Here is a 9,997-nt window from a genome sequence, read left to right as displayed (position 1 = left end):
ACATTCGTTTACAGTATGGAAAATAAAATGAATCTGGTAGTTCAAATGAACATTTCAAGGTTGCACAGAAGGTGCGAATGCGTTACGCACGGTGTAGAGACCCCCGGTCTCAAGTAGACCTATAGCTCGCCGATACGGCTGAATGGCACATCACGTGATCAAGCCATCGCATATATAACCGAACATACGCTGCCTCTTTACTTTTTAAGATTCATGCACTAATGCTCTGATCAAATGACAAATAAGCAAAAAAGAGATATCAAAATGCGAGATGGACACAGAATAGCGCTTTACGTGGGTATTGGCCTCAGATTTTTACCCGACACACTTCACATAGGACAGTCTATTGTCTATTTACAGTCCTACGAGAACGACAATGGCTAATACCTATATAGATTAAGATCAGGGAGTCAGTACTTGGGCATAGCCGCTGCAGATGTGCGAATCAGATATATGAAACTCATATAAACGATATTGGATGTAAAAATAGGTATACATCATGGAGAAGAATAGGCAGCATCAATCAAAATCGTCCAAAAGAAACCGGAATACCAACACCATCGACCGAGATCCCTGTTCATCAGAGGACCTGAGGACTTAAACTATGGTGACATTAGGTCAGAATATCGTGAATACGAAGTAAGCAAGGAGTACATTACAAAAACCGAAGCTCTCCACGAACTGAGGAGAGGAATATAGATAATGTCATTTATTTACGACAAACAAGCCATATCAGCAAGAGACGTACTCTACACCGTAAAATCATGAAACAGGGGACCTAGTTTTGAGCTCTTCAGAATGGAATTACTGAGATCCGAAACCACCTGCGACACATGTCATTGCGAATGGCATACCTACAAAAACCGAAACCAAAACTGTGATGGACAAAATTAATAGCCAAGGCTTCGCGAAAGTTGTGTCCATAACGAGAGTCTACAGAAAGCATTCAAGCATATACAATGGCCCACCAACATATGGATCGAATCGTTTGAACGAGAAAAGGTGCCGAGCTATATGTAGATCGACAGGTACTTGTGTCAAATACGGACAGTCGAAGATATATTTAAAAGTAAATGCTACATCTGCAATGCAGATAATCACAGAGTGATAGAGTACCCAAAAGAGAAAGAAACATACCAGGAATACAATCATAAAGGACACTCTGCTGTAATACCTCAGCCAGAGCAACAGTGAGTCTAGACGCAATCAGCTATCTAATTGTTGCGCCCACACAAAAGCAAAACCCCAGCCAGAACGCATTAACCGACTGGTACGAGCAAGTCAGGGCTGCGACAAAAATAAAAAAGGAACGACAGGCCCACCCAAGCAGATGTACAAACCATGTCCCGAATAAATATCACAGAACGTGAAACAAGCACAGAAAGACTACAATAAGAACAACATCAAAGTACAGCATACCGAACGAATCGTATGCATCCAAGATACCAAACCTCACCACCGAGCAACGATAAGTACGGAGAACCAAGCACAAATGTTATCTTGGAAAACGAGCCACTGGATTCACACAATGAAACCGTCATAGCATAGGAATCATCAGTATTTGAACACGACAAGAGATATAGGGACCCAGTTAGCAGCAGTGAATAGGGAACGAAAAAGAAACCGAAGCAAACAGTTCCAGAATGGAAAGACGATATCGACTCTGATCCGAGCACGCTTTTAGAAAAATATATGATAACATCAAAGATAGACATCCAACTTGGGCAAGAGATTCACACAATGGATATAAATCGGATTACCGACTGGCTATGGCTTATGTCTTGGACATAAGTATTGTAAAAGGTTGTCCAAACGATTAGTAAGCCGATACAAATAAGGCCGGGAATATACGACCCGTAAACATATCCGACTGCTGTTTTCCTATCTACTCACACAAACGCGACGCGAGAGAGAAAAGGGACGAGGAAAAATGAGGAGCAGAAAAAGAATTAGTGTTACAAGTCGCATCTGTTCATTTTATGCATATTTTCATCCGTCAAGCGCTACATAGTAGACGGGAAACTAATGTGACGTTTGGTTAGCGCTTAGAGGTTGCAGTAGTTGAACTCATAGCTCTATTTGCTATATATCGCAATACAAAAGCTTCGTTGCCAGCTATATGAAAATAGATAAGGAAAAGCTCATTTGCTGGTTGACATTGGGTTGGTAGGCCTGTATGCACTATAAAGCATTTTCTGATGGCCACTTCACGGCTTCTGTTATCGTATCGCTTCAAGAAACGGCACATGCTACTATTCCAATAAAATCTAATATCACTGCCAGGAAAATATCACAGTAACATAGTTTTCGTCTAAGCTATATGGGAGCTCAGCCGACTAGCGCATGTAATAACAATGTGACGCAAACTAATATATCATCTATTTTAGATTCTGCCAGATGCTGTGTGTTTTTTTTCCTCCCCGCCTCAAACATGCGCTAATTTTTCTTATTTTACTATACAGCTGGACGTAATAACTTTCTGGTATTTCATCACAGCAATGCCGGTTTCTGCGGAGACGGAATCCATTGTCTAGTTACGGCAAGGAGTTACGGACGAATAGCTATTGCCTTTCAAAAAAAATTGAAGAATGTCTTAACAGCTATCCTTCGCATGAAGTCGAGGGCGTAAGAGGCATAGTCATTTCGTTGCGGGAATTTTTCAATGTTTTACCAAGTCATTAGTGGTTTGGTTCAAGTTGGTTGGTCATATTTTTTGCTAAAATTAGAAAACAGAAACAGTCAAACCCATCGAACCATCACATAGCATAATAGTAACATGAAATCCTTAGTTTACTCCATGTTTCTTGATTTTTAATTTCTATTTTTACCGTATTGTTTCTTTGCTTGGTTCTTATTTAATTTTGTCTTTATCATTGCCTTGTAAATTTGATTGTTTTGTGTGTTTACTCCATGTTAGCTGAATTTTTAGTTTCTCTATTATTCTACTTCTATTCTTCTACTCTAACAGTTTTTAGGGCAAAACTATTTCTAAATCTCCACCAGCTGTAGAGGATTTTGTATTATGTCATTCTTTAACGACAAACAAGCCGTGTCAACAACAGACATACCAGGTATACCGGAAAATCGCGAAACAGAGTTTCAAGGGACCTAGTTTTGAGCTCTTCAGAATAGAATTATTGTAGCCACCAGCTACACATGTCCTTGCGAGCGCCATACCCACAGAAACAGATGCCGATTGTCTACACTCTACAGCAACGGTACAAGAATATACATCGGCCGTACCAACGTACGGATTGAATCTTTTGAACAAGAAAATATGCCGAACTATAAATATATCGATGGGTACTTGTGTCAAATACGGACAGCCGAAGATATATATAAAAGAAAATGGTACATCTGTAATGCAGATAATCACATTGCAAGAGAGTGCCCAAAAGAGCAAGAACCATGCCAGGAATGCAATCATATAGGACACACTGCTGAATATTGCACCCCTGCAGTACCTCAGCAGGAGCAACAGTAAGAAAGTCTAGACGCAACAGTGATGTAATTATTACACCAGCATAAGAGCAAAACCCAAGCCAGAGCGTATTTACCGAATGGAACGAGCAAGTCGAGGCTGCAATAAAAAAACGAGCAAAACCCAAGCCAGAGTGCATTTACTGAATGGAACGAGCAAGTCTAGGCTGCAATACAAAAAAAATAAAGAGGCCGAAAACAACAGGCCCACCCAAGCTAATCTCCTGCACGAAAATCAAAGAAAGTGAAACAAACATAGAAAAACTGCAATAAGAAGAACAACACCAAAGTACAGCATACCGAACCGATCGTATGCTTCCATGACACCCCAACCTCACCACCGAGCTACGAGAAAACGGAAATCCAAGAGCATATGTTATCTCAGAAAATGAGCCGCTGGACCCACACAATGGAATCGTTATACCACAGGACTCGTTAGTATCGGAACACAGCAAGTGATATAGGGACCCAAATAGCAGCAGTGAGTCAAGAACAGAAACGAAACCGATACAAACAGACCTAGAAGATGGAGACTATACCGGCTCTGATCAAAGCACGCAATAAATAAGTAAAGATATCATCAATGCGTTGACGTATGGTAGCAGTGCTTTTTAACGGTAGAGTTGACACCTGAATTAGTTACGTGTACTCAAATCATTAAGTTACCACGCCTTTTCTGATCTTGGGTGGAAGATGAGTGTTTTTTTGCAGGAGACGACATATCGTGTCCTATGACTGATGCTGGTATGCCATATCAATCAAGTAGTCTTGGAAATTCTGGACAACAAAAGTCAATTGCAAAACCATCAAAAGATCGCAACATATTACGGAAACCAAAAACAAGAGCTGCTGGGAGGTCGAAGCCGGCAAAGTCGTCCAGGTGAGGTTGTGATAAGTAGCTTTGCCCCAAGCTTTGCCCTGGGTCGACGAGCAAAGGTGCAATGCCCGAGGTGTACGCAGCTGTTGGGATGCCGTACATACCGATGACCTTGAATTGTGGTACTTCATGCATGGCTGTCCTGAGCTCACCTAGAGCGATCAGGTTTGTATTGATCGCTAGAGGATTTGCTGCTAGTGAAGGCGGTGCAACGAGCACATCGATGTTTGGTGCAGGTGTAGATAAGAGGGTTTTGAAGTGTGCTGTGATGTCTTCCGTACAGACGTTCATGCGGGTCCTCTTGAGGCCAACTAGTTTACCGATGGCTTTTGAGGCTGCTCTTGATCGGCCTGCTTCTAACTCATTTTCCACAGAAAAAGCAATAGCTTTGACTCGTTCCTAGCGCCCAGCGTTGTAAACGTTGGTTAGATACAGCGCTGGCTCGTTATGTGCGTCCAGTGTTCCAGAGCGGAACGTCTGAGAGACTTGAGGTTCTGGCGCTCACTGAGCACTGCCGAAGCAGATATAATTCAGCCGTGTGCTGCGTTGGCGCATGCCGTCAAATGTCGTCCCACGCTTCGGCTTCATAGAGAAGTGGTCATTGAAAGGAATGAGGTTTCAGCGGTCGAGTAGATTGGTAAAATGCTCAGAGTTGTAGTTCTCGTGGCATCCTGTGTCAACCGGAAGACTTGGGAGTTAATGCCGAGTAGTTCAATCACGTCATTTCTCCTGAATAAATGCAAGGGGTTGCAGCATTTTCCAATATTGAACGATGTAGCAAGCCATTACTAATTTCCGGCGTACAATCAACGGTTGGCGAAATCGCCAGCTAGAAATGTTTAACTAAGACTGACCGGTACAACCGGTCAATCTTGTAAGGAGGTTGGGGCATGTGTAGTTCATGCAGTCACATCGTGGTCAGATCACATGATTACGGATTTCGGAAGCACCAAGCGCGGGAGATAAGACAAAGTTCACATAATCTTGAATTGGCTTGGTGATGAACGGACGTGCGACATTTGAGAAGATGGATCTCTGTGTTTTATGTAAAAACGAAGTTTCAGAAGATCAAGCTGCCCTGAAATTCGATGAGTGCAGCATGTGTCAGCACATCAATTGTGGCCCACAGGCTGTTATGTCACAAGAAGAGTACTTGAGAATGGTGGAGGAAGATTGTAGCGTAGACTTCCAATGTTCGGAATGTAGACCTGATTAGATGTGATTTTATCGTTTTTATTTATAATACATATGCTTTATTCATTATTTTTAGTAATTATATGTGATATTCTCTATTTACCAGATTCAATTGATGGGGGGAAGCTGGTCAGAGTAGAACAGGGTGTTGAAGGTAATGTCACTAAAAGTTGGATTATAAGGAACAAAGCACAACCTGACGGAGATGAGGTTAGTCAGGTTACGTCATTCTTTGCAAATGATCAAAGGCCACTTGCTGCTAAGCTGCGGCATCATATTCCAGATGCTATTGTTGCGTTACAATACCAAACTCTAAGTGCCGAGTTACCCTGGCAACCAATCATGGTGATCCGGGTCTCCTATAAATTCACTCATTGGTCACACTCAGTATGGTGGCTTTGTAAGAAATTTGCCCCCACGTGCGGCGCGATTGAATTGACTATCGTATTGCAACCCCCGCGTGGGTGATTTACTTGTGTTATGACACTCGGTATGGTGAGTCTTTAAGAACATTGCCCAAACGCGCGGCGCGATCCAATTGCTATCGTATTGCCACTCCTGCGTGGGTAATTTACTTGTTATGATTACTTTTTGTTGCTCTTCATTTTTGCATATGCTATGTTTTAGGCTAGTAGTGTATGTTGTAATAATATAAAATTCACTCGGTACATCCATCCGTCAATCATTCATAACTGTATGTTACTATGAGAACTCTACTAGTATTGTGCAAGCTTCGTAAGCATTGTTACGTCAAACCTAGTCCTAGCCAGAGTACTGCCTTTTTCCTGACACTAGAACTCCACCAACCCGTTCTCATTGGCTATAAAGTATTACAATCAATTGCATTATTACGCATTTTCGGGTATATAAACCCACGTTTTCTCTGTTACGATCCTTGAGATCTGAGATTCACCTCAGCGCCTGACGTACTCATCATTCTATGCAATACAGCCGACCGAGTGGACTCGTGTGAGTTAAGGAATCACTGACTAAGACAGCAAGCTACCAGCAAGTCGTTCAGCTACCTACTGCTAGAGCACGGCACAGCGTCAGCTGATCTGGCGTTGCAAGCTGCAGCTGTGCTGAAAAAGCAACCAAGGAAAAAGAATAAGAAGGCCTCTGGTTCTCGAAAAGTGAACAGAGTGAAGAAAATCAGCAACCAGGGTATGCCTACGCAGTACAAGTTGCCTTCCCTACACAGAAAGACAGTAGTTTCAAAAGTAGGCACAGACGCCCCCCCCCCTTCTGAAGCTGCCATATTGTCCAAAAAGATCGAAGCAAAGAGCCGAAGCACACCAATTAGGACAAAAAAGTAACAAGGTGAATGTGTAACTGTCGGCTCCAGCTTATGTCTTTTGTGTTGTGCAGATCGGAGTATGATGATTATGGATTCCGAAAGGTAATAGGAGTCAGGAAGATCACTATTAACGGTATGCAGACGCGGTCCTGGCTGCATTCCCTGCGCATTAACACATCTCTTTTCTCAGATGATCCCGAGTTGCAAGCTGCGACCGTACTGATAAAGGCCTCTCGTTCCCGAAAAGTGAAAAATGTGAAAAAATCAACAACCACGGTATGCATACGCAGTTCAAGTTGCATTCCCTACAGAAGAACATAGTGGTTCCAAAACTAGGCACCAACGCCTCCCTTTTGAAGCTGCCATAGTGTCCAAAAAGATCGAAGCAAAGAGCCGAAGCACACTAATTAGGACAAAAAAGTACCGTGAATAAATAATATTAATTATTATATTAATATTCAGATCGAAACCAGGAGCTTGACCTAAATCGACGGACCAACACAAGAAGCAATCAATAACTAAGGCAGCTCAGTCAAAGGTACGCCGTCATATGGAAATACTAACAGGGAATCGAAACCTTCACAATGGTACAAGCCGAGTGCAAAGACCTGATGATAATCATGGAAAAGGAAGTCTTCCAAATTTTAATCCACGATGGTACCAAACCAAACGAGATTACGAACTGTGAGTGCATATGCCTAACGAAGCCACATATAAAACCATATTCCTTAACAGAGACAGAGTGCTTGGATTTAGAATCTCAAATGAAGCATTTTTTACAGGTGCGACCTATATAAAGAACTGTTATATCCTGATTCTCGCTACAGCGTATTAAGATTTGCCTCACAACACGCAGTTTTGAAGAACGTTTACGCATTGCCGCTTGCCGTACAGTAGTGCTGTTAATCTTGCATTGGTGCATTTTTTCTACAGATGTAGATGGGATTATATACTTATAACCTAATAAATCTTCTGCTAGAATAGTCTGCCCATAGTCTACTATCAGCATCAGGAGACGAGACTTATTAGGGACATACTACAGAAAAACGAATGCAAACTCTGCTACGTCGACGAGGACACGACGAAATATACATATGAAATGCAATGCTTGCAAAAGAATTTTTAATATCGCCAGGGTCGATATGAATACCTAATAAGAATGGACAAATCTACAATACCTATGGCGGACCGTACAAAATAACGACCCTAAAACCGCATGCGAAATTCAAGAGCTGGATATCAAAAATGCAGCATCAACTCGACATTAAAAATGAATATGCAACGCGCGAACAAATCACTGCTCACATTAAGCTGATCGGAAGAGATATTGCCAAAAGGCTACAACTAGTTATTGACTGACCGCAAATGCGATGGGCCTAATAGCATGCCGAAACCGCTATTTCGACATTCGATATGAATGAAATATGGATATGCAAGTGTATAATACCTTGCAAGGACCGATTTATTGTTCATACGCGTTCTTTCACGCTTGAAAAGTCAATATCAATTATGGTATCCATACAAATACTGTTGATTCCAAGGTGACGATGCTAAACTATGGAGATTCGCAAAACTTCAATTACCCCCCCAAGATAGGCTCCTATGTAACGGAATATCTCACACATATAGAACAATGAATCTGATAAAAAAGCAAGCTAATCACACACTGAAACTAATCAAATTATTAAAAAATAACCTAATGAAAAAAGAGAACTGAAGAATAAACGAAGCTTATCAAAAAAAGGGACTTATATGTATATATTGTGGATATGTCTACGACTTTCGTGTATTTTTTCGGCGCGCATATTTTGAAATGGAGTTACCAAAGAAAAGATAAACCCAAATGGCATGGGAAGCCTGAAACTGGAGATATAGCGTGTTACGTAAGAATGTTCAAAAGACGCTCGCGTTGCCGAGACAAAATGTTATGCAACATATTTATTCACGGTTATTCACGACATAAATATCATGTGAAGGTATCTATGATCTGTGAGCTCGTATGATGAATAGCTCTTCTCAGATATAAATCTCAACTGCTTTGCATGATTAGAGTGTTATGTATCGCAGTTTAAATCGCGCCGATGACAGGTACACATTGTACCAATTTCTCTATACCGCGTGCAAATAAATAACAAAGTCAGCGTGAGACCGCATGCCATTGCGCGCTGCCGATTCTCGCTAATTCACGACACTGATAATACCAACTGCCAAATTGCAAGTCAAGAAATATTGCAGTTACAATCAGCATTTCAAAAGGACGACGCAGAGCTCTGGCGCTCTCTCTCTCCTATCCTCCAGGTAACGGCAATGTCACAATACCTGATCCATATTTGCTGGGGTTGTTCAAAAACAATTTTTCTGCAATTTTTCTACCTAGTAGGATTGTCTAAAAAACACGCTGCATGATAAAATTTGACTCCATTCTATCTGGTAGAAGCAACGTTATCAGAGTTAGATATTGTCTTGGAATATTTTTTATTAATTTTTCAGTGCCATGATTAATAATTTGGAATTAATCCCTATAAATATTTTTTTTTTCAGATACAAAATTTATCACTTCACTTTTACCAACCAGCCAGCAAAAATTGCAGGATAAAATTATTCTTGAACATGATATAAAAGTCATAATCGTATATTGACTCCCACAATCCTGTAACACCCTACAGCTTGAATTATTTATGAACACTCTGTACAAAAATCTTTAGAAAAGGGTAGTGTATTGAACTAGCATACAAGAACCATGCAGTATGCAGGCCATGAAACTAAGGACCTGCTGTATTTCATGGCAGGCTAATAAACTCAACACCATTTGTTAGAAGGTGGATTCAAAATGGGTTACGAGACCCAACAAGGTCGACGGCCGCGGAATGAGCTCAAAAATCGGCGGCCTACTTGGGATGCAGTGAAAAGTTATCTAGCCATACCTCAGCAAGCTGTAGAAATTCAGTCGAGTAATTCGTTTTCCTGTGGCATCAAGCGTATCTTTCTTATACAGCTGGTCGCAATTACTTTGTCCCGATTCTGATTTCTTTCTTTCTATCACGAGCTGAACTTCAAGCATTTGAATACGCATGAAGTTCAGAGCGTAAGAGGTGCTGACAATTGGTTGCAGGAGTTTTTCCATATTTCAACCAGTCATCGCCGATTTG

This window comes from Botryllus schlosseri, chromosome 1 (assembly GCF_051294905.1).
Source record: "Botryllus schlosseri isolate E-star chromosome 1, Bs_hap1, whole genome shotgun sequence".
NCBI lineage: Eukaryota > Metazoa > Chordata > Ascidiacea > Stolidobranchia > Styelidae > Botryllus > Botryllus schlosseri.
The sequence above is the reverse complement of the archived record's forward strand: the minus strand, read 5'-3'. Positions refer to the sequence as shown.